The 25,417-nt window shown below is 43.1% G+C and overlaps 1 protein-coding gene across 11 annotated transcripts in view; it reads left to right on the top strand.

Moving 5' to 3' along the window:
- TENM4 (teneurin transmembrane protein 4) overlaps window positions 1–25,417 on the top strand; it is a 759,599-nt gene that overhangs the window by 137,343 nt on the left and 596,839 nt on the right. For 7 of the 11 annotated variants that reach the window (XM_061458041.1, XM_061458044.1, XM_061458049.1 and 4 more), the window contains exon 1: window positions 12,297–12,698. The gene's annotated coding sequence lies outside the window, so the exon portion shown is untranslated. Of the gene's footprint in view, window positions 1–4,930; window positions 5,091–12,296; window positions 12,699–25,417 lie in introns of those variants that run through there. The other 4 variants (XM_061458045.1, XM_061458046.1, XM_061458050.1 and 1 more) reach the window with 2 other exon arrangements.

Genomic DNA, 25,417 nt, shown 5'->3' on the forward strand with positions numbered 1-25,417 from the left:
AAACATGCCCTAAAAATATGCACCAGAAGATGCCTTTTCTCTTTAATACACTGCAGAAAGTTTTAGAGATGTTGAGCCAAGCATGCTAAAGCAAAACATGTATTAAATCTGGCATGACATTATATAGTGAACTGTTTTTTTCCTGTGGTTTCTGTAGTCTAGTGTTGTTTGTATTTTCTCCATGCTATGCATGATCACTGTATTCAAGCATATTGTGTTTTTACACATGCACATACGTTTGGTAGGGGGAACGAGGAAAGCATAAAGATCTTAGAGAGCAAAAAAGCAGAGGTCCCTTTCATTGCTGGAGTTGTCATGCAGTCATCAAGAGCAGGATGCAGTAGATGCTGTCAGAGCTCTCACTGATACTCAGGACAGAAGTACAGTAAAATATCCAAGCTTGGGCCCTGTTTCAGAAGTGTTGGGTCACTATTTACTACTGTGAGTAGCTAGAGCTCATCGTACACCATGCTGGGCTCTTAAGGGACTGCAAAATAGTCCCTGGCTAGAGATCTGCATGCTTCATCCCAAATAAATTCTGGATAGTTCTCTTGCAGGCGAAAGGTTTTTCCAGATCTGCTCTGATGCACCTGAAATGAGAATTTGGACCTAAATAGAATAGTTACTATTAATATTATTATTATTAGCACTGCTATTATCTCTATGTAAACAAAATACCACATAGCATGACGAAACTGCTGCTTTTATCTATCTTTGTAATGCCCCAAATCCTGTAATCTAATTGTTACACATCCTTGCTCAAAAGAAAGGCTCAAATATTAGCTTAAGGTTGTAATAGCAATTAGCACTGCAGAAGCTTAAGCTATCTCTGTAGATCATAGGGTTTGCTTACCACATATTTTATCAGAAGGTTAACTCGGGCGCTTTATTGTCTAACACTGGAAATCCTGAATTCAGCTGATTTTTTAGGTGTCTGTCCTGAATGATTGTACTTTATCTTTTATGCTATGTGTGAGTGTGCATTAAATACAGAAGGACATGTAAAGGGTAAGGAAGGGGAGAAAATGGAGGGAAACCACGTGTTCTAGGAGCGGAAAGGTATTAAATAATGCCAAAATGTGTTTGAAAGAGGAGTGGTAAAGGGATCTGCTTAATCAGAGGTAGAACCCAGGCAGAAGTATGTTTTCATTCCCCTCTGTTGGTTCGTGGGTAGTAATTCACTCCTGAATGCAGAGGTAAGCAGAGCAGCTCCGCTCCCACTTATGCATCCCAGTTTCCCAGGGAAATTCCCACACAAGAGATTTGGAAACTGAATGCTCTGACTTTGACACTGTGGCAAATTTACTGCATGCCTTTACTAAGAGGATTTTAAATTGAACTTTTGAAACCTAACCCAGTTTGTCTTCTGGTGCCTCTGTTTATTTGGAGAGGGAGTAATAAGTCTCCTTCTGTAGGTTGCTCTCTGCCTGTGTCCTGCTTTTCTGCTTTTCCTTAACCTTTCCCTATTGGTAAGCATCAGAAACAAGGTATAGGATTAGGAGGACTTTTACATTTAACCAGGTTGATTGTTCTTAGGCTCTGAAGATAAAAGAGAAGGAAAGTCCTTATTAGAGAAGCTAACTCCAACCCAGGAGTTAGAACAACTAAGTCTCTCCATTAGCAATTTAAATCACAGATCCCTCCCCACCAAAATAGTTCACTGCTTCCTTCCTTTGCTTCTCCACTTCAGTAACAGAATATTCTGTTTGACCTCAGCCCTCAACATGGCCTTCATTTCCATTTTTTGTCTACCCTTGCTCATACATGATAGAATCACAGAGTGGTTTGGGTTGGAAAGGACCTTAAGATCATAGAATCATAGAATAGTTAGGGTTGGAATGGACCTTAAGATCATCCAGTTCCAACCCCCCTGCCATGGGCAGGGGTACCTCACATCTAAACCATGTCACCCAAGGCTCTGTCCAACCTGGCCTTCAACATTGCCAGGGATGGAGCATTCACAGCTTCCCTGGGCAACCCATTCTAGTGCCTCACCACTCTTATAGTAAAGAATTTCTTCCTTATATCTAACCTGAACTTCCCCTGTTTCAGTTTTAACCCATCACTCCTTGTCCTGTCACTACAGTCCCTAATGAAGGTCCCTCTTCAGCATCCTTGTAGCCCTCTTCACACACTGGAAGCTGCTCTGAGGTCTCCACGCAGCCTTCTCTTCTCCAGGCTGAACAGCCCCAACTTCCTCAGCCTGTCTTCATACAGGAGCTGCTCCAGCCCCTGATCATCCTCGTGGCCTCCTCTGGACTTGCTCCAACAGCTCCATGTCCTTCTTATGCTGAGGACACCAGAACTGCACACAGTGCTGCAAGTAGAATCTAACAAGGGCAGAGTAAAAAGGTCAGGATCACCTCCTTAATACTGCCTCTAGAAAGGTTCCCTCTCCTCTCCTGGCCAGCTGCATTGTGTGCACATCCAAGAAGTCCCTAACAGGTAGATGAGCTGGCCAGTTTGCATGTGCTGACTGGCCAGCTGGCAGCCCGAGCAATGCAATTAGCTAACGAGCTTACACCACCACCTCTCACTCAACCAAGCTGTGCTTTGTCGTCGTCTCCCACGCCACTGACTCCTATAAAACATGTGGGATATTTATAGCTTTTAAGCTTTCACCCCTCTAGAGAACAGGGTGAAATTAGCCACCAGGTTCTGAGTATATTGCTGGGTGCAGGATTGACAGATGGGGAGCCAGATGGACAGACAGCGTTCCTATAAAAGCTTTATTTCCTCAGGAAAAGAGGCTGTTGGGTCTCAGCACTACTAGGATGGAGTTATAGGGTGGGGAGGATTATGACCCTCATTAACAGATGTCATGTGTCAGGCGCTTCTGCAAAGAGATGTAGAGGAAAAGTAAGTGAAGTGCCTCATTTTGTTTTGAAGGTGTGAGTTTCAGTCCTGTTCTGTCTTTGGCAGATTCACAGCAAACTGTGCTAGCTACTCATTCAAGAGGGAAAGGGAAAAGAAGGCAGATTTGTCACTAGCTCTATTACCCCTTTGTGTATTGTCATTTAAAAGCATCCTTGTGGCTTTTCTTAATCCAACCCAATAGGCTCATGAAAGCTTTTTCTGATGGTTTTCTTTACCCAGCCCAACAGGATAAATTAAATAGCATATTAAGACTGTAGTCCCTCATCTTGCAAATGACTGAGCCCGTCCTCTGACCCAGTTGCACTCTGAAAATGGCTGGATCAGGGATGATCAAGCCTAACAGGCAACGTAGCCTATATCTGGGGATTTCAAACAAGAGAAAAGACCTTTTTTAAAAGCTACTGACTACTGAATCTTGAAGCCACCAATTAAACATCACTTTCTAAAGCTATAGTCACTAGATGTAAAAGTGCTACAGCAAAAATCCAACCTCTGCAACCCCTCACTGGAGTTCAGTAGCAGTGGTGTAGTTTTTGGACTGTTTGGTCCCTGTTAGACTCATGATTGAGTCAAAGTCTATAGGATCAAGCACTTATACAGCCTCTTAGATGCAGATGATATATTTTACAGAATCATAGAGTAGTTATGGTTGGAAAGGATCTTAAGATCATCTAGTTCCAATCCCCCTACCATGGGCAGGGACACTTTTATGGCATCCCTCCTTTACAGCATCCTAGGGCATGTGGGGAGTGCAAAGGAAGAGAAAGGTGAAATACCATAGTTGGGATAATTATCACGTGCAGAGCTGATATGAGAGCAAAACCTGCCTCTAGTGGTTATCAGATTTCTCCCAGGAAAGCAGGTGTAACTTTTGGTTGAGCCCAAATTCCTGCTGCAAGTGTTGATCAGCAGGAATACTTCGAGTTGTCCTCACCGCTGTGTTCATAGAATCATAGAATAGTTAAGGTTGGAAAGGACCTTTAGATCATCCAGTTCCAACCCCCCTGCCATGAGCAGGGACACCTCACACTAAACCATCTCACCCAAGGCCTCGTCCAACCTGGTCTTGAACACTGCCAGGGGTGGAGCATTCACAACCTCCCTTGGCAAACTATTCCAGTGCCTCACCACCCTAACAGGAAAGAATTTCCTCCTTATATCCAATCTAAACTTCCCCTGTTCAAGTTTGAACCCATTACCCCTTGTCCTTTGTCTGTAGACTGGAAGCTTCTCTGTAGGCACTGACTGCAGTGTGGGGCACCCTGAAATGGAGAAAGTAAAAAAAGTTATAGAAAGTGATGCTATTGCCTGCATTTTTGACTGAAATGGTGTTACTCAGTTTTATTTTGACTTGTAGGATATCTATGAAAACATCTCATGCTTTTGATGCCATGCAGAAAGTCACCACAGCTAAGGTCTCCAATAGTATAAAATAAGCACTGCTGGAGCACTTCAGAACAACTTTCACTCCTCATTTTCCAGTAATCCGTTGTGCCTTCAGTGCAGAAAGCTTTGTAATCATTCCCTCTTTCTCTTCCTTCACTGCAAAAGTTCCTCTTAAAAAAAACCCATCAGGTCCAATCTTCAGAAATACTCACTGACTTCTAAGGGATATTCTCATGTCTCTGAGTGCCGAGTTACTGTAGAAAATTTACTTACGGAGGATAGCAATCCAAATAATCTTATTTTTGTCTGAAAGTACATAAAGGTCGTATCAAAATCTCATTGGAGCTCCATCCTAGGAAAAAAAGAAGTTGCTTGCTTATGAAATTCTGTTATAAATGAATTTTGCATCTGGTCCTGCAAATGTACATGCCTGTTTCTTTGTGACCCCTTGCAATGAATAAAGGCAAGAGATGTGAGTAGAGATGTGCAGGATTAAATCTGTTGCTTTCGTTTCTTTTCTTTTTTTTTTTTCCCTATGGCATTTTAATGATAAAAGACCAGTTTCTGCCCTTGCTTAACCTCCAGCAACCCCAATGATTTCCTTGTTCATTCCAGATTGTAATGAATGACTTTACACACTGGAGCCCTTTTGTTCTTTCTCTTCCAGATTGAGTGTCTCAGCCCAGACAATGGGCTCCTGCCCACGGGAGTATAAGACTGGGATCAAAACACTGACTTTAGCAGACATGCTCCATCACTACTGAGAGCTGAAGCTGGCCTCTGATATACAAACTTTAATGGAGCATCAGCCAGGGAAGAACATGCAAGTAAGCACCATTTTTAACTCCTTAGCATAGTTTGTGTTTGTATCAGCCCTGACTCATGGTTTATATACATAGGGTATGTATTAAATATCGCTGTACTTGCACTACATGTATCTATTTGAGATAATTATGGCTATTGTAATACTGGTGGGACTCAGTCTGTAATGCATTTATCCTCACAACATCTGATAAAGTGAGGAAGTGTTTTTATCTGTATATTATATAGAGGAAACCGAAGCCTAGATAATTTTTTGCTGCACCAGGGAACTGAACCTGGGTTTTCCGAGTTGAAAGCTAGCACTCAGACTGTTGGTCTGTCTTGATTTAAGTAATACAAATAGGCACAAAGAATAGCGCTCCTTGTAAATTGGGGATACTGAACTACTTGTTCATGATAGAGCAGACATGATAAATTGCTTACTCTTAAATAAAGTGTTTGGGAATTGTCATGTAGCTACGGAGAGGCCACGCTGTTATTAATGATGCACAAGGCATATATTTCAGCTCATTCTTCCATATCCATATTGACTCTAAAGTGCAAATAATAATACAAACTAGATTTTGCCAGTAAACTAACACAATTTATCTGGAGGACAGAGCAGAAAGCAGAAGCAGAGCCTGCTTGCTCCCTCTTCTTGGATGGCAGCATGTCTGCTGATGGATGGAGCCCAGAGAGGGGACAGAGGAAGTGTTGTTGCTATTTGCTTGTCTGGTAAGGGATAGGCTATTGGTTGAGCCCTGGAGATTAACTAGGGATGAAAATGTGTATCAGAGCCAGTAATAGTGCTCAGATTTGCTGTGTGGCACCACAAGTTCACCTTTTCCCTCTGTAATCATATAATAATGTGCTTACTTTGCCATCTCAAAGGTCAGTTGGTTCAAAGCATGGAAAGAAATGCCTGAAGTGAAGGTGCTGGGGAAGTGGGGGCTTTATTCTGCTGTCTCAGAGGTCATGCTTTAAAGGGGAAAAGAGATGTCTCCAGTTCAGAACTGTTCTTTTACTAAGACGAGGATTGTCTATGAGTGGGACAACTGGCTTTTCATTTCCCAAGAGCATCTAGCACAGGAATGGGACTGTTAATTTTGCTATTGCACTGGCAGAAATCTAGAGTGAGTCATTTAAAGCCATTTAACCAAGATAGGTGGCCTTATCAGAGAATAAGGAAATACTACACAGTTGTCTATAACAGCAGATTTCATCAGAAAAGGTCTCCTTCACAATGAGATTATGGCTTGAATGTGAGTCCAGATTGGCCTTCCAAGTTTTGATTTCAAATATTGTTTGATACACTACAGCATGTCATTGCACTTTAACAGCAATTCCCATTCACACAGCTATTCTAAACAGGTTCTTATATGTGCCTATTACCTTGGTAGCCAGGTTTCTATATCAAATCCTGAACATTTCATTATCAACAAAAGTGTAAAATTCATCTATTCCATCCATTTTTTACGGTGAGGTGAGCAAAATTGGATGTGAAGTCACTGTGTAGCAATGGGTTAATTATTTGTTGGAGGTTCTTCTAATATGCTTATGGTCAATTGTATTGAAGATGTATTATATTACAGTTGTTCGTGGCTGTTTTATCATGTACTGTGGATTAAGAAATGTTCTATCCTATCTCCTGGATTAAAAAAAAAAACAAATACTTTAGATTTTTAGAGGGGAAAATCTGTCCATGAAAAGGTGCAATCTGATCCTCTGAACAATTTATACTCTTCTGGATATGATCTGAACCTTCTTGATGAAGACCTTCCTACTTCATAAGACATCAGTGGAATTTCCTGGGACAAAAGGGTCATTCTACTTCATTAGAATGAATGAAACAATACCTCATTTGAAGTTGGCTGCGCACGGTGTAAGCAGCACATTTTCACAATACCAGAGCACTTACTTGAAGAACAACTGTTTTCCACGAAAGCAGTCTCCTGGAATGCTTTCCTTAGTTTAAAAAAACAAAAGGACACCTTTGCAGAGTTAAAATATAAATAATGCATAGGGAAAAAAAGACAATAATACGCTTAGGGAAAGGAGAATAGAGACTTATGCACTTACAGGACCTTCCACTTAATTGCCTATAAATAATCATCTTGTACATATTACCCACCACAGAGCATGGTCTCTGACAGGGCTCTAAGCCTGGATGTCAGCTGCAGAGCTCAGCTGCTGTTTGCAAATGGTCTTAACTGTGCTCTTGATTTTTCTGTGCTTACTGTATATAGTTTTGTTTTACTGGCACTGTACTGTAAGCATATTCCGCACTATGCAAATAGAAGAACTGAGAAGCATATGGGCCGAATCCTGCAACACTCGCTCAGGCAAATGTCCAATCCACTTGATGGGAACTTTTCCTGAGTAAGCAGGAGGAGCAGATTCAGCTCCATTGTATGCCTCTGCTGCTTTCTCAGGTATGACAACAGGCACTGGTACGTTGCAAACAAGGAAAGGGAGGGTATAAGAGCCAGTACTGTGGGTAGGTGTTCAGCTCTGTCCTCCTTAAGCCCTGAAAGCCACTGAGACGCTAAGAAAGCCACAGTCAAAATAGAAGGATCCTCTCCAGCTTTTAGCATCCTGCTGAAAATCAACTAAAAAAGGAAGGACCCTTATACATGGTAACGCTTTTCCGTCCCCACTCTGGAGTCCACCTGATGGTACCAGCAGTGGAGATGTCTCTCTGAGTCAGTGCAGGCTGATTTACTCTGTAGGCATCCATGGAAAGGGGAGGAAGAGGAGGGAAATCCTGTTCTTTATAGAGAGCTCCTGTGATTTCTGCCCCACCATCCTGCTCAAGAGCTTTGGCAGAAAGACATGAGCATAACTCAGAGTGGAAACTTCAGGATTCAGATCTGCGTCTATCTTTGCCCTGCCACCTATCATTCAGGAATGAGGTTTCACTCCTCTACTATGCAGGTGGCTAAAAGCTCTGTCCCATACAGATAATGTCTTTGTATTACATGGTCCACTCTAGAGCAACAAGGGACTTGTGATGGACTTCAGATCCCAATCTTGTAAAAGTTCACACATCTGCTTAACTTTTCTAACTCCAGTTTTGTCTACACTGCCCATCACAACCTAACATATATCAACGGAGCTGGATTTATTCAATCTAGCTACCATGGGAACCAGTGCAGCACTGATACCATGGTACACGCTTCAGTATGAGCCCAACAGGGACCCTGGCTACACACTTGGGTCTACTAAAATTGTGCTGAAGACTGGGCTGTGTGTTTTCAGTGCTGACACCATCCCTAATAGCTAGACTAACACTGGTACCCATAATCTTCCTTTGTCCTGCAGCCATATCCTTTCAGCAGTGCCTGACTGAAATCTTAAGCTTTTAGCCCTTACTCACATGCCTCATCCTCATGCACCTTTAAACCAAAATGACCAATTCAAATAGAGGCTTAAAGGTCAAACACTCCAGACCTGGTTTTGCAAACCCTTTTGTACCTGGCTTTTCCCCTTGTCTATGAAAGAAAAAAAAAGCTATTCTCATCAGGAAATGCTGGCAAAAAGGGTTTAATTACAGAAATCATTTTGCTCCCTATGGAGAAAGCATGAAGAATGGCATATTTCCACATTTGAATTGCACATTCATCAAGAAAAGAGTGATTTCCCCTTAAGAATGTTCTGGAGGAGAAGAAAAGAGCATTGAACCCTGGGGTGTGTATTATTTTATAGTCTCTGAAAGGCAAATGGTTTCACTTCCATTGATTAAAATATATGAGTTTTTCCCTCTGGATTACTCTCCTGGAAGTAGGGGAAAAAAGAATCTCTTTAGCAGTGGCTGTCAACTACTGCAGCACCTCTTAGCAAAGGGCTTACCTAACCAACCAAAGGCACTTCTGCTGCTCAGCTTCTTCAGCAAGGAACCTTTGACCACAGCAGATGTTGCTACTTTTTTTTTTTTTGCTTGATGAATGGGGACTTTACCATAGGTGTTTTCATTGTTGGAGCAAATGTCAGCATGGAAACAAAACCCGACATCAGGACTATTAAGTCCTAATTTGAGCAGCAGCTCCAGGACTTGCTCTCCTTGCTCTCCCTAGCGCACAAGGTCTAATAGGCTCATGCATTAGTCTTTTCAATCAGCTGCTTGTTCCACAGATGTAGCCTCTATACAAATTCTGCAGAAACACTGTTTGGAAGAGAGTTTGACTTAATAGTCTCTGTTCACAAAGAGCATTTCAACCATGCAAAGCTGCTGTGGTGCAGGACACAGGCATCATATGGCAGGCTGCTGAACGTTGACAATGTACGTCTTCATAATATGTACTCCGAATTGGTATGCAGCACGCTTCTGCACCCGTAGTAATTCACTGTGAATTGAGGCAAGGGGATTTTCCTAAGCAAAGTTGGGTTTTTTTCTGCCATTAAATTACTATTGTTCTTCTTTTTCTTTCCCTTATTCCAAGAGCATCATTGTCTAGTTCAGTTAACAGGGAAAGGCCAATTACACAAACAGTGCTGATCTGTTACGCTCAGGTTTACCAACCGGAATTCAAAGAAACAGCATTCTCCTCCACACTTTGGATTTGCTCATTTACTTATAATAATGTTGCTGGAGTTTAAAAAACAAGTACATAAATGGCTGAAGTGAACAGGCGGATTGAATGGAAGCATTTCCAAACTGCAGGAAAGTGCCGCAAGCAAGTAAGAGCACTAAGAACAAGAAAAAGCAGAAGTTATATGCAATTGGAAGTGAAGATGTTCCATTTCCTTTCTCAAATCAAATGCAAACTGCTCATGTGACTGATTTAGTATTGAACAAGAGAGGGAAAATTGCTTCTTGGCATTTAAATGGAAATGTTTCTTGTTCAGAAATTTTGGAAGCTTGCATACTGTACGATTTTCGAAAGGCTTATACAATTACCATTGAATTTGGATGAGGTCTATTCCTAACAATATATGTATTTCTCAATTAAACTTTGCCCTTCTAGAGACCTAAATTACCTTTGTCTAGAGTCTTAGATTCCTGATGTGGAATATATTCCAGAAGCAATAAGGCCAATGCAAATTTATTTCATTTTTAATATGTATGACTGCAAAAAACAAGTGAACAGCAGCAGCTATTTTGCAAAGCAGACCTTTATGTCGAGAGCTCTGCTGTTTAAGATTATGTTCTGATTTGCTGTGTGCCTTTTTAACCTGATATCTAGGTTTGGAATAAAACACAATCTTACCTTTTGCTTTCCCGAAAGCATGGAAATTTTAGGGAGGGAAATAAAGGCAGAACATAGCAAGCTTGCACCTGGCTGATTTAAAAGTATGGCACGAAGAGGACAGCTCCCATGTAGCTCAAAGTGCTGCATGAAGTACTGCAGTCCGTTATGCTCAGCACTCTTCTTACAGCGCAGTTTTAGGACCTTATCCAGTATTGCTCTGAGATTTGTGGAGCCAACAGAAGCCGTGGAGAGGCTGTTGCTAAAAAGTTTTGTAAGAGTAAATTATGAGGAGGGGCTTGAAAGAGAAAAGGGGAATTATTTGGTGAATGAAAAAATAAGTGTAAATGGCAACAAGAGATGATAAGCTATGCAGGACTTGCCCAAGGTCAGGCAATGAAGCAGGAGCAGGGCCTAATCCTTAGCAACACCGTAACCCTTTCTGACTTCAGACCAAGGTGAACAGCAGCATTAAATAGCTCTGGTTTCCTGTCACTACAGTTTAAAGCAAAACAAACTCAAAGCCTCACAAATATTTCAAAGGCTGCAACTGGTATCATTGATCTAGCTCCCAAACGAAGTAATGATAAATTATGCATCTGAAATCTTTCAGGCCTTCTTCCTGTGGATTTGATTTTAGTTCTCAAACAACACAATTATCAAATACACAATCATTAATAATAATAATAATAATAATAATAAGGCCTCCTGTCACTGCTGTGCCTGATCCTTTCTAACCCCAAGAGCAGCACATTGTGCAAGTTGCCTAACTAGGGGCAAGGGAGGAGCAGAGTTTTCCTTCCCTTTCATATCACATATCCCCAAGAAGAGGGAGAGGCTCCTCCAAGCCAGGATATGAAGGCACCACCCAAGGCAGCTCTCCATCCTATTGTCATTTCCATCCTTCTCTCCATCCCATTCAAATGCTGAATCCAGTGTCCAACCTATCTCATCCCCATGCAGATTCCATGCCTATGGTCAACTCATGCCCAAGCCCAACCCATATCTATTGAATATCCAAGCGTATCCTCACTCCTCCTTATTCCCTTCTAATGCTTATGTCCACACCCAGCCTATCTCATCACTATTCCCATAGCTATGTATATGCCCATGTCACGCCCATGCCCATCCCCTCCCCACACCAAGTCCATGTCCACTTCCTTTCCATCCCATGCCCATTCCCGTGCCTATGCCTGTGTCCATCCCATCCCCATGCCTAGGCCATGCCCATCCCTTCCATATGACCTTCCCTTCTCTACATTGATCTTATGCTTTCCTTATGCCCATTCTCTCCCCATGTCCAAGCCATGCCCACACCATGCCCACACCCTGCTCTTCCCCATATCTGTGTCATGCCCATGCCTATGTCCTCCACTGCCCCATGCCTATGCCATGGCTATACAATGCTCATGCCTGTCCTCCTGTCCCATGCCTGTGCTGTAATCATACCCATGTCTATGTCATACCCATGTCTATGTCCTCCCATGCCTATGCCCATCGCCCCCTCCCATGCCCATGCAATGCTAATGCCTATATCCTCCCTGCCCCATGCCTCTGCCATGTCCATGCCTGTACCCCTGCCCACCTCCTCCCCAAGTCCATGCCATGCCCTTGCCTATGGTCTCCCATGCCCCATGCCCATGCTTATCTCCTCCCCATATCCATGCCATGTCCATGCCTGTCCTCCCCTGCCCCATGCCCATCTCTGCCCCATATCCATGCCATTCACATGCCTGTGTCTTTCCCTGTGCCATGCCCATGCCCATCTCCTGCTCATATCCATGCCATGCCCCTGCCTGTCCTCTCCTGTCCTATGCCTATGCTATGCCCATGTCCATCCCCAAGCCCATGCCCATCCCGTGCCATACCCATGCCTATGCCCTCCCCTGCCCCATGCCTGTGCCCATGCCCCTATTCCCTATTCCATACGCCCTCCCACCCAATGCCCATCCCCTCCGCACGCCATCCCCTTGCCCGGACCACCCCCGTGCGGTGCGGTGCGGAGCGGGGCGGTGCGGAGCAGCGGGGCCGCATGTGCGCCTGTCATTCCCAGCCCGGGAGCGCCGGCTCCTGCCGCCCATTCATGTAACCTGTGTGTGTCTCTCTTTCTCTCTGTGTGTAACAGAGAGAGGGAGAGAGCGAGCGAGGCAAGGAGAAGGAGGAGGAGGAGGGGGGGAAAGCTTTAAATAAAGCCTTTGGATTGCAGCTGCTTATTTTGGGCAGTCCTACCAGGGACGATTCCTGCCAGGAAAGAAGCTGGACCCGCTCCTTTTAATTTTTTATTGCTATTATTATTATTATTTTTAATTTCATTGGGGTTTTTATTGCTGGGGGTGGCCGCGGCGCATCGCCGAGCTGAGATGAGCTCCGCTGCCTGCCTGTAGTTGCCCACTTTGGGATCGCTGGACACATAAGTGGCATTTCGGTGCGGGGAAGCCTGCAGACATGGTAAGCTTTGCTTTTTTGCTCTGAAAAAGTGCGTTTGTGCGATCGCCTCCCTCCAGTTTTCCCTTCCCCCCTTTCCCTCTTCCCACCAAACAGACGGGCACACGGGCTGGGGAGAAGCTCCCCGAATCCCTGGGTTTTTCCCTCCCCACCATCCCTTTGCTTTCCTCCCCTCGCATCCCAGCCCTTGCTGCTCCCTCCGCCACACAGTTCGCAGCAATTCCGCAGGAGGCAAAGATGCTGCTGGAGGCTCCTGCCTGGGGTGGTGGGGACCAGGCACCCTTCAGACTGACAAGACCTTGCTCCGGGGTATGTTTGGGGTGGCTTCTCCCATCCAAATCCTTCCCTCCGCACCCGGGGCTGTGCATAGGGGAAAGGCAGCGGTGCAGATTCGGTGGCACTGGAGCAAGGATGCAGCTTTAAGATCAGTCGGTGTTATTTATGTAATAGTAAAAGCGGGGGGGGGGGGGGGGGAGAAATAATAATAAACCAAAAAGTGCCTCAGTATTCCTTATACGCATAAGGCTCCTTTTGCTCTGTCTGACCCCCCCGCCGCCCCGTCCCCATGTCCTGCTGCAGGGTGGTGCGTGGTGGGAGTGTGTGTGTGTATGTTTACATTTGGATCTGCGATAGAGACGGGGATGTGGGGAAGGGGTCTCCCATTTTCCACACGAAAGGGTGGGTTTGCCTCCAAGAAAACATAAGCAAAAATGCGCTTGGCTGCAACTTGAGTGGCAATTGGGTTTCTTAGGCATTAAATGTTAAAGCACTGCTTCCAGCCATGCCCTGCCCGTGTTAAAAGCTCTCCCCCAAACAGTGTAGGAAATTAGTGGAGGAAAGATGCTGGAGCGCCTGGGAGAAATGCAGTGTTCAGACTTCTGCTTGTGTTCCCAGCAATTTGCATTTCCAAATACAAATTTGGGGCTGTTGAAAGTAAAAAAAAAAAGCTCTAGCAAAGGGCATTTATTTCTTAGTAGCTGTTTTGATTTAGAGCAATAGATAGGTATATAAAATTGGTCTAGAATATCTGAAATATTTTGCTTTGAAATAAGTAGTAGTTGAGGAATGTCAAATCTTTAAAATATAATAATTAAAACCCCCTTTTTAAAGTATTCACGAGGCACTGTGTATTTACTCTTCCTTACCATGGCCATGCTTAGAGATGTGCAGTGGTTACAACCGTGTAAGCACATAATACAGGAAAAAAAAAACCCAACCCCAAAACCATATTTATGCCACAGTCTGATGGGATCCACAGTCTGAAAGGCATTTTTCATACAGCCAAAACAGAGCTAGACCAATACTGAGTAGATAGACAAGACCTTTCTGCCTCTTGGATGCGTTTACTCATGGCTCTTAGAGGAAAGTTCAGTTCTATATAATTAAAACAAAAAACACCAAACACCAAAACCCTGCATCAAACTATCAGATAATCTGCCCCCCATCTTCCTCCTTCACTTTCTTAAGAGAAGTCTCAAGTTTATAGCAGCATTTCTTCTACTTTTTAATTGTTTTCCCCATAAAAGCCCTTTTTGAAGGGAGGGACTCTTCAAATGAGAGCAAAGCTTTGAAGTTGGAAGTTGCCCCTGCACTTCTTATAGGTGAACTTATGCTGTAGCTTGGTCGGTTGTCACTGTGCTGCTCCCTGCTCTAGGGCATGGGAGTTGGGTAGGGGAGCACAGCAGCTCCCAGTCTATCCCAGCCCTTTTTCTCCCTGCTTCACTGACCCTAATAAAACTGTTTACTAGTAGAATGGCCCCTCCCCTCCTATGGAAAGTGCTCTGCTCCCAACATGTGCACCATATGTGCCTGCACTACCCAAGGTTTACCGCCTATATACTATGCCAGCCACACTCTGGTTCTAGCTTGGGCAGAGTATCGTCCATCACAAACCCCAGCATCCCCTGGTTTGCTGGGGAAAGCTGGGGCTGAGCCAGTGATTTGTATTTAATTTGTTTCATTGGCCTCTTCAGAGCCAGGTGCCTCCCCCTTAGTGTCTCAGCCTGTAGCACTTTTATAGGCTTTGGTGGAAAAAACAAGGAGCGTGCATATATATATGTATATTTAGCAGGGGGTGTGTGCAGTGGGAGCCATAAAGGCAGGAAGATGCATCTCTTGCACTGGTGTGCAGTGAGACGAGCCTTCAAAAGCAGCTTGCTTGGCTCTGCCTGTATGACAAGGCTGTAGGAATTTGCTGCTTTGTGGCCATTGCGAGCTGCCCTTTCCTGCTATATTCCCAGCTCCCAGCTTATGCCATGCTGCTGGATCAGTCCTTGCTGGTGCAGGCTGGTTTGTGGCCATGAGGGTTGCCTGCTGCTGTGATCCCCTCCGAATGTGACTCTCGAGTCAGGGCATGGGCAAGGAAAATTAGGGTCTGTGCAGGTTTCCAGCAGGTTTGGGGATGGGGAAGGGAGCATGAGGTCATGGTGTGTGTTCGGGCATGGGAAAATGCCACCTGGTTGTACGTCCCCCCTGAGATGCTCTGCACTGGACCATGCTAGGAAGGGGGCTGTACCCCCAAGCTGGGGTAAGGACAGGACAGGAGGTGCCTTTGCAGACAATCTGCTTCAGTTTTTCCCCTATTTCCCCCCCAAAAAATAACCAAAACTGGGGATTACTGCCACTGCACTGAGATGTGCTATATCCCTGCAGGGACTCTTGCCTCTGTGCTTCACCTCCCTTCCTGTACATACATGCGTCTGCATGTGCACATCTTTACAAGCAGGGATTTTCAATTTATCTGTCATTTATGTCTATGATCAGAAGAATAAAAATACCATGCTTTGGTGGAGAAAGAGGGTCTTTGGTGTGGAAAGAGGGTCATAGGCTGGTCTTTGGGAAGGGAAGGGGGAAAAGGACAACGGAGGTGCACAAGTTAACTTTGTAGTTTCCTTTTTCATTAGCAAGGGGTCCTGGCTTAGAAAGGCTTTTCTGGAGAGAATTTGCCTTCCTGATTTGAAAGGGTAGGGGAAAAATTGCTGAGAGAAGAGGGTAAAGCTGCTCTGTCTGGTTTTAGCTGGGGAGGGAGGGAGATACCCCCCGCAGTGTTTTATTTTACTACAAGGGTGGAAGAAGGGAGACATGGCTCCGGTTTCAGTGGGTCCGCGGAAGGAGTGAGATTTGCACTGGGAAGACTGTATTTTCTTTAAGTCCTTGTAGCTTAATTCTTTTCCTTGACTCATTTAAATGAGATGCTTTCCTTTTGTTTGGGTGAGCAGATAGTACACTGGCAAGGGAAAAATGTTCTCTTTTGTTTTACAAAGTGAGGAATCCTTTTTTGCTTTTATTTCATTTGATTGGTTTCCTGGTGTGCACAATAACTAAAATGTTATTTCATTCCCTGTACAACATGTACATTATTCCAATTAAGAGCGCGCTCTGATTATTTTTAACCTGGTAGTTTACCATTTCTCTGCTCAGCAGAACAAAACATTGAGTTCTGGCACTTCAAAATAGCTGAGAAGCTGAAGCAAAACTACCTCTTTTTTTTTTCCCTGGGAAAGTCATTTCCAGTTCTGTTCAAGTTCCCGCTTCACTGGTTCATTCTCTGACAGAATCACATCCTTTGCAAGGAACAGAAGCATGATCTTACGTAACTTGATGTTTCCAGATCAAAAGTTACAAATGGTGTAGTTATATGGCATATGTGATTTCTTATTAGGATTTCAAATCAAGGCAGTTTTAAACACTGGGGGGGGGGGGAAGAATTATTAAGATGAAGAGACAAAAACTTGCTCATTTGATATCTTCTTTAACATCACTTTCTCCTTTTATCTGATCTCCATAGGCACTTGAGACTTTATTTTTTTCTTTTATAAAGCAATCTTTTCTGTGTAAGAAATGTGTAATTGTAACATCAAAAAGTGAAGCATCTTGAAACTCTCGGGCTTGATTCAAAGAAATGAAACTCTGTAAATCAATGTCAATTCACATTTAAAGACTGGCTGTTACCTTCCCTGTTGCAAGGTCTATCAGCATACCTTATTGTAACTAAAAGCTAAAATACTCTGTTTCTACTTTGAGCTGACATTTGCATTGCTGGGCACTCTGGCAGAGTAACGTGCACCACTTGCCAGTGAGCTGGGTATCCATGGACCCTTGACCAATGTGTTTCAGAGAAAAAGTCTTGTAATTACATAGTTTTGAAATTATAAACATGTATTTCCTCTTTGCTGTAGATTAAAAGGAAAAAGAATGATGGAGAAATTGTATGTCTTAACTATACCAGCACAGATTGAGGGGTGGTGCTGTAGTGTGGCTACAGGACTTACCTTTATCTCAGGGATAAGTATATGATTTACATTCCTCTATGTCATTTCACTGTTGCTGCTCTGACAGTCAAATGATTTTCCTAGAAACATGTTTTTGGAGGGTTCTTTTCTTTGCCAGCTGTCCTGAATCACTCTTCCTGGAGCATCTTTCAAGGCAGAGTTGCAATCTGAATAGGAAGGCGCATTTCCTTGGCTGTGTGGATTGACAAACGCTTCTTACAGAAAGTTCAAGTTTCTGGAAAGCTTGAGCCTTACTCACCAAAACCCTTATGCCTTTATACCAGACTGCTGTGAGCTAAGCTGTTTGTGCTGTACGGGGATTCAAACTTGTCGCATATTGTCCTGGATATCAGCAGAGGTGATCTTCACAATGTAAAGATGTCCGTGAAAGCAGCAGACACAGAAATCCATGTCCTTCCAGTGCGTTGGCAGGCAGGAGGAGGAAAATGCACTATGAAATGAAACAGGGCTGGCAGTTAAGTTTCCATTTCCAAATAAGACTTGCTTTCTACAATGTGACACATCCTTGTTCCTTTAAAAAGTGAGGGTGGGGGGGGAGAGAAGAAGAAGGAAAGAGAAGTTGATGGTGGTCGATTTAGGTAGAGGAGCTTGCTGAACCGCATTTATCAGTCTGTTTAAATGGGCATGATTCAATTAGATTTCACTCATACCTCCTCAGGCTTTAGTGAAGTGGCATTTGTAATAGACTAGAAAAACCACTGCATTCCAGAATCATGCTTCAACATCATACCTACCGGTGAGGTACCAGTGGCAAATGTGTTACCCAGGCAGCAACCGCAAACATAAAGGCAGGAGATGTCTCTCTGCCTGTTGATTTAGGTTTTAGGTGATTATTCAGTGCAGTTTTCTCTTTAAACACTGAGTAGAACCTGTAACTTTCTCCTGCTCATGTGTCTTCAAAGTATCTTGGAGACTGATAAGTTAAAAAATCAAAGATTAGAGAACAGAAGGGTTAAGTCTTATTTCAGTGTTAATGCAAACTTGTGTTCTGTATGCAATAGGGACTCACAGGTTTTGTCCTCTCCTCCTGAAATTGCAGTAAGTGCATAGAAAATCTTAAGATTGCCTAAAACTTTCAGTCTAGGGTTGTGCTTTCTGGTTGTGTCTGTGCATAAAATCAGTTTTGGTCTTCTTTATTGTGCTGTACGGAGGGAAAGAGAAGACAGGATTCAATTCCTGAGCTATCTGTCAAATGCTATCTGTCCATGTGAAAACAGAGTCCTAGAGGCCACCAAGTCATTTCTTGCACTGGTTTCCTGGACTTCAGTAGCCCAAAGTTCTAAATGAACTGGACACCCACATTTTATGATGAAATAGATTTCAATATTCTGCTAAATCCTTTTGATCTGCCTCTGAGTCTTTGGATGCTGAAAACCATTTTATCCCCACCTATGTAATGTAATTAATAGGAAGGGAAAGTCTGGTCAATCAAAAAGCCTTCAGAAGGAACTGTTAGAAGTGGTTGGAAAAAATGATGGAGTATGAAAGACGCTGGAATTTGCTTCCTGCTTGTTGATACACACAGCAGTGGCTGGTTGGGCTTGGCGTATCCTGCCAGCCAGGAACAAGCAAATGCTGCTATTTCTAGGAACTTGCCCTTTGTGCAGCTGGGGTTAAGGTGTGATCAGCTTTTTGGTGCTGGCATAGATTTTTGTGTTAGAAAGCAGAGAAGAATCTCAAGAGCCGATATCAAGATGCATTCCTGCAGACAGAGCTGTGATCAGGGGTTACTTACGGTGCTGAAGCAAAGAGAAGTTCACACAACCTTTAATTGCAGTTGTGGGCGTTTGACACATCAGACTCTGAGCTATCAAGACGATCATCCAGAGGTTGCAACACACTTAGCTTTGGCACAGCTATGAAATGCTGGGTCGAAGTGGCTTGCCCAACATTGCCCACAGTGCTGGGCCATGGTTGGCTGCTTAATTTGAAGCACATTTGTTCTCATTCTTCAGCCCTCTGCTTAGTCACTGCAAACCTTCCAGCTCTGCAATGAGTGAGACAGGGATCATAAACCTCATTTTATACTCCTTGTTCTCACTGTTTCATCTCCAGGCTGGCTTGGATAAAAGACGGATTTGTTGAATAATGACTCCATCGTAATGAAGGCAGACAGGGCACTTGATGAAGACAATATTCATTGTCAAATTCTGGGTCTCTGATATATACTTTTAAATCTTATTACTGGTCTGTTAGTCTGATCTTTGTTGGAATTGCTTTCTTTTAAGTCTTGCAAATGCTTTTTCTCATTGCATCATTTTGGTGTTTGTAAGTGTCATTGCTTGGTTTAATAGAGTACTCTGCTCCCCTAAATAGATCCATCCTGGTCCTTCCCACTTAATCTGGTCCTCTCCTCATCTCCTGCTTCTTCCAGCTCTATTCTGTTATCCCATTCTCCTAATCCGTGCTCTTCAGGTCTTGCATCCCAACAACATTCATCTCCTTCCGGCTGAAGATCATGCCGAGCTCTAAAGAGTGTCCCTGATTTCAGTTCTGACACTCGATGCAGACTAGCGCACCCCACAGCACAAAGCATCTTGTTTAGTCCCACACAGGTAGAAATTTAAGTGATGGAAGCTGGCAAATGTGTACAAATGCACCCAGGAGCATGTAGCAACCGTGTTTTTATCAAAGATCTCTAAACTTGGCCAAATTCACACAAATTCACACGAAATTCATGAAACGAAAACCAATTCTTTCCCAGGCAAATTTCAAGTCCTTCTCCTAAAGATCCCAGAGGAGGTTTTAGAGAGAAGGCTAAAGGCATGTTCTGAACATGGGTAAAACAACATATTTTTTCCCTAGCCTTGTTCTCAGAATCTGCTGAACTGTTTTGACTGATTTTCTCCAAAAAACTTCAGCCCGAGGCAGACAGCTGGCATGGAAATTTTCAGCTCAAACAATTTGCTTAGTATAGTTATGAGAAACTGCAAATGCTGTTGTATTATTAAAGCTGCCTCGCTCTTCCTATCGTTGACAGTACTCCCGACTCTGCCTTTCCCTAATAAACAGAGAACTGGAGATTTTTGTTACAAACTAATTTGGTGTTTGTGTGTTTTAGAGATATTTTTATATATTGGGGAATTTATTATAAAACTGGCACATGTGTTTCAGCATATGTTAGCAGATGATGAAATCTCCAGCTTCCTGGAAACGAAAGGGAATACAATTAATGAGAATCCCACACAGCCACATCAAAGTGCTACAACACTGCAGGATTTGTAGAATGGGATGAAAACCAACGAGATCTCTGGAGATGTTGCTTTGACAGGGCAGTCGCACAAATTCCTACCTTTTGGGTTAATGGTCCTTCTGATGGAAGGATTCTGGTTTAGTATAACAACGTTCTGTTGTAACATGAACTGTTATTGCGCATCACAGCCAAAAAAACAAGGCAAGGGAGGAGGAGAACCCTTAAACTGCATGAGCAGATGAGTTCATTTTGTATCTGATCAGCTTTTCCTTTTATTATCATCATCACAACTGGCTGCTAAGGCTGGAGTTTCATGTCAGAGCCAACCTCAGGACCCATTGCCACAGAAGGAGAGGGGTTTTGCGCTCTGCCTCTCATTCCTTTGTAATGTCCCCTGTCCTCAGCTTCTGTCCTTCTACTCCTTCAGACATGTGTGATGGTTTAATTAATCAACAGAGGAGAAAATTGGCTCTCTCTTTCGTTTTTTTTTTCTGCTGAGTTATTGACTTACATTGAGTCAATGTGGTGGGAGCATATGCCAAGGAGAAGGGAGAAAGAAGGAGGCACAAACCACTTTATGGAAGGTGAGTTTCTATGCTACTCTTGTTAACCAGGAGATGTTTTCCTGGGTTACCAAGTGTTTACAGCAGTTTTATCGTGCTTATATGAAGCCTAATTTTATTCATATTAAAATACAAAGTGCACTTTTTCATTATATACTTGTATCTTCAGTCTTTTGAAGCATCCTGTCCTGCTCAGCAGGCACTGCAGCAATTGACCTCTAAGAATTTGCTGGATTCTTTTTGAACCCAGTGTGTAGCTGTGATGGCCAGAACAAAAAGTTTCAAGATTTAGAATTATACAGTGCATGGAAAAGCCTTAATTTTTTTCTGCTTTAAACTCACAGTTTGGTAATTTCATTAGGTGACTGTTACTTTGTGAGTTATAGGCATCATGATTTAATAGGGGTCTGTTCCTCCCTCTTTTTGTTGTTCTTTTCCAAGCTGAAAATCCCTATTGTACTTCATCTTTCCTGCAAAAGTCTTTCCATGTTCCCAGTAATCTTTGTACCCTTTTCCCTCTGACTTTGTTAATTCTATTGTATGCTTTAGAGGTGGGTTGACCAAAAATGCATGTGGCATTAAGATGCATCAGCTTGTATTCCATCATCCTGTTATATTTTTTCTTCTTTTGTTGTCTATTGTTTTCCTAGCATATCCCAAGGTTTTCCCTTCACATTTGACTGGCACGAGCAGAGAGCCATTATTTGTAGAGGGCATCCCATCGTGATTCCCCAGCCACCTTCCTGTGTGGCAACAGTTAATTTAGAGCCCACATTGTGTATGCATTGTTAGAATTGGTTTTCCCTTTTATGCATTACTTTGCTTTTATTGATACTGAATTTCATCTGATGTTTTTATCACCCAGCTAGTTACTCATCACTGGGAGAGTAGGTTGTGGTGTAATGATTGGAGGCTTCGAGAGGGAATCAGAAAGCCCAGCAATGAAAAAGGCTCTCACTTTGACTTTTATTCTTGTCCTGGGGATAATCTGAACAAAAATACAAGCAACAAAACACACTTAATATCAAGCAAGAACAACCAGCCTGCCTTTCTTGTGACATCTGACTGTGAAGTTACCTGTGGCTCAAATGTTCTTGCTTCTCATCGACAGCATTTGAGTCTTTTTTCTTAGGCTTCTTTCTAGTGAGCACTCTCTTCCCTCAAACAGCAGATTACGCCCTTTGCTTCATCCACGCTGGAGCACCTGAACCAAGGGACAGCTTAAGGGCCATCTTCAAAAAGCCTGACATGTTTCCCTGCATCTCCATCTCCTAAATTTCACTCCTTCCTATCCAAAACTCCATGTTCATGATGCCCTGCAAAGATGTCTAGGATTTGGAAACTTCTGATACTCTCCTGGGTTTGCTTTTATCTTGCAAGGTGTGAGCAGACAAAGGCATCTGTCTGTCACCAAAAGCCCTGTTTATTGACAGGCATTTGGGTCTACCTGAATAGAGGTTTCTTCAGGGCTTGGGTTTTAATAGCTTGTTATTGCTGGTGCTGCTCACAATATTATTTGGGATTGAAAAGATGCACAAATGACTCATATAGGAGCTACAAACCATTGCTTACATCCCTGCATGCCCCTCATGCTTTAAAATGTCATCTGTTTTGTGGCTCTTTGTGCCAAACACTGCTGATCATGGGCTCTGGAGAGCAACGTTATTGTACACCTGCACCACTTAGTTTTGTATTATTTTATACCTTCTGCATAATTAATGTTTTGTTGAATTCTATGCATTTATTTATTTTGCCTTCTTATTTTGGGTTTTTGGGTCTTCTAAGATTATCAGACAGCAAGTTTATAGTTGAGAAGGTGGTAACAGGAAAGAAGGGGATAGCAAAAACAGAAACAAGGGAAGAAAGGTGGGAGAGGCAGCATTGGGCATGAGGAAATGGAGGAATACCAGGAACGTAGGGACCTGTGCCAGCTCTTTCGGTGCTAGAGCTGGATTGCTGCAGCTGCTGCTGTGTTGTGCTCTGTACAGTGAAGATGGTTTCATGGTTTTTCTTTTTCTTTGGATATTTTTCCCCTCTTTCAGAGCATGGAAGGCCAAAAATTATGTGATTTCCCTGTACCCAACGCCAGCAAACCTGCTGATCAAATATGTACGTGTGGGACACACATATTCTTCACCTGTGAATACTCCTGCTTATTTCTCGCTCCTCCCCTCTGTTCAAATGAAAATCCCGTGAGTTTACTTTACTCAGGCTACATGGTACCTCACCTCGCATCATGTTTCCTTGCATATTTCATGAAGGCCTCCTTCTAAAATAGGCACTGCTGTCTCAGACGGAGTGTTTGGAAGTGGACATTCCCAGCAACAGAGGTTTTTGGAGACAACAAAAGCCGGTCACACCAAATCTCGCTTCACTCCCCAAATCACCGCAACACTTTAACCTAAACCAGGACCAGATCCAAGGAGCATCGCTCTTAATTCAAAAGCTCCTGTTGGTTCTAATAGGCTCTGGATCAGACTTTTTCTACTCCTGCTGTAGAACTTTGTCCCAGTGCAGAAACAAGAATGTGGAGGCTGGTTTGGAAATGGATGTCATCTCGACTGCCACACTAATTGCGCGTACGAGGCTGGGAGGCTGATAGGTTTGGGGTTTTCTTGATGTTTCCAAGTAAGCCAAAGTTCCTCTAACGAAAACATGCAGAGTGGTGTTTTGTAACTATTTTTATACCTACATCAGACTTGATGCTAGTGGCTTTGAATAATTTAATGTTTTCCTTCCTTAGCTGTCCTCTCCAGTGAGTTGCAGGGATGCAGGAGTTGTGTAAGGAACAATGCAGGCAGCCTGGCATTGTCTGCTGAGGGGGGGAGATGTTGCCTGGTTTTGTCTTGTTTTATTTCTTTTAATCCTATTTTATCTTTTCTCTTGCTGGTGAGAGGGACATCAGGCCAAGGTATTAAATCATACTGACCAGCGTGGGCTGAAAATGAAGTACATGCCAGCTAAAGGCACAAATGGGGAGTTTTCTGCTTAAACCACTGAGCGCTAATGTCTGTCACATAGGAGGAGCCAACTATTTAACATGCAGTCTATTCAAAAAACATTATTATGTCCCAACGGTAATTTAAAACCACATCTGTTAGAACCATATGTGGGGGAAATATACTTTTTCTTTATTTTTCCTCTTTTTTCTTTTTTTCCCTAAATCCCAAGTTATCCTGTTTATAGGGATATCTTCAGTGTGGGCATCTTTCAGAATTTCAGACTGACAGCCATGAAATACCTGGAACAAAAGAATTAAATGATTAGAACTCTTATCTTTTTCCTTTTGTAATTAACGTGTGGGCTTTTAGTGGATATCTGAAAGTAGATATCCAGCTTTGAAAGGAAACCTATAGATCGGGATCATGCCGCGTGCCTCTGTTGTCTATAAAGCGATATTTGTTTTTCCATCAGAGATACTGGATATTTCACAGTTTTCTCCTTGCTGTTATTCCAGCTTTCCATGAGCAATGCATCTGACTTTTGAAAGTAGCTCTTTGGAGCAGTCAGATCATGTAATTTTTACTTTTTGGAATTGCCATTGGATTATTCCGTCCTTAAAAACAGAAGATAAAGGTTTGTTCTCAAAGCATCCCATCATTATTATCTGAGTGGTACCAGCTGACATAATCTTGAGATCCTTAAACCTAAGCAGTGGTAATAACATATCTGACATGGCTAGTGAAAGCTGGCTCCTCAGGTCAAAATATTTGCTATAGGTTCCACATTATAGTGCTCTGTATCACCTCTACATTGTGTGCAACGTTCTTTGCGTGCCTTTGTGTACAGTTTCATCACAACTAAGTATAAAGGACCTGAATTAATTGCTTTGGAAGAGGGTAATTGGTGGCAGACAGACTTCAAGCACTGCTTCATCTATCTGAGGAGGGTCTTCAGTAAAACCTGGACAAAGATGAATTCCCAAGTGGCTTGCAAGCACTGACTTTCTTTTTGTGCTTGCTGGGACCACTCAATGTGTAGCAGTAGGGAACGTTTCCATTACCTTGCCTCTTTTCTTGGAAGTCCAGTTTTGGATGCTGATAGTAGGCAGAGTTGTGCTTCAGTTGTGATGGTCAGGCTGTAACTGGTGTGATCCCCTGTTGTTAACTAAAACTGTGCATGTTATGTGTTGGAATTTAGACAACTCTTAGTCCTCAAGCTAAGACTCCAAACATCGCCCCATAATAACCAGCAAATAACTGCTCTGCTGAGCCTTCTATACACGTGCCAAATACTTAGGCTTTTGTAGAATCCCACAGAAATCCCAGCCTTTCCTGAAAGTAATGGTTTTTTCCCCATTAAATGCATCCACGTTTGCAGCAACAGCATTTCTACTGTTTGTCCTTCACAAATAGGCAGAGTATCTCAAAGAGAAACAATCAGAATGTAAATAGGTAAGCGTGCAAGTTGTATTCATGAAAGCACCGTTCATGAGCTACACATCTCTCCAGCGGCATTTACAGCATGGCATATTGTGCTTCTCCCTCCAGCTGTGTTCTAAGCACCCAGCGATGAATTTCTTAGCTAAATAGGATGTTAGTGATCTCTATGTACAGAGCACCTGACGACCAAAGAGTTAAATATGCAGTATAAATAGCATGCCTGCTTTGATGGGATGCATTGTATTGTAATTTTAGCTCTAATTAAAGTTTGGTTGTAGGCATGAAATATCTC

This window comes from Pezoporus flaviventris, unplaced genomic scaffold (genome assembly GCF_033815535.1).
Source record: "Pezoporus flaviventris isolate CSIRO_AGI_PZ_B2104156 unplaced genomic scaffold, CSIRO_AGI_Pfla_v1 ptg000025l, whole genome shotgun sequence".
Lineage (NCBI taxonomy): Eukaryota > Metazoa > Chordata > Aves > Psittaciformes > Psittacidae > Pezoporus > Pezoporus flaviventris.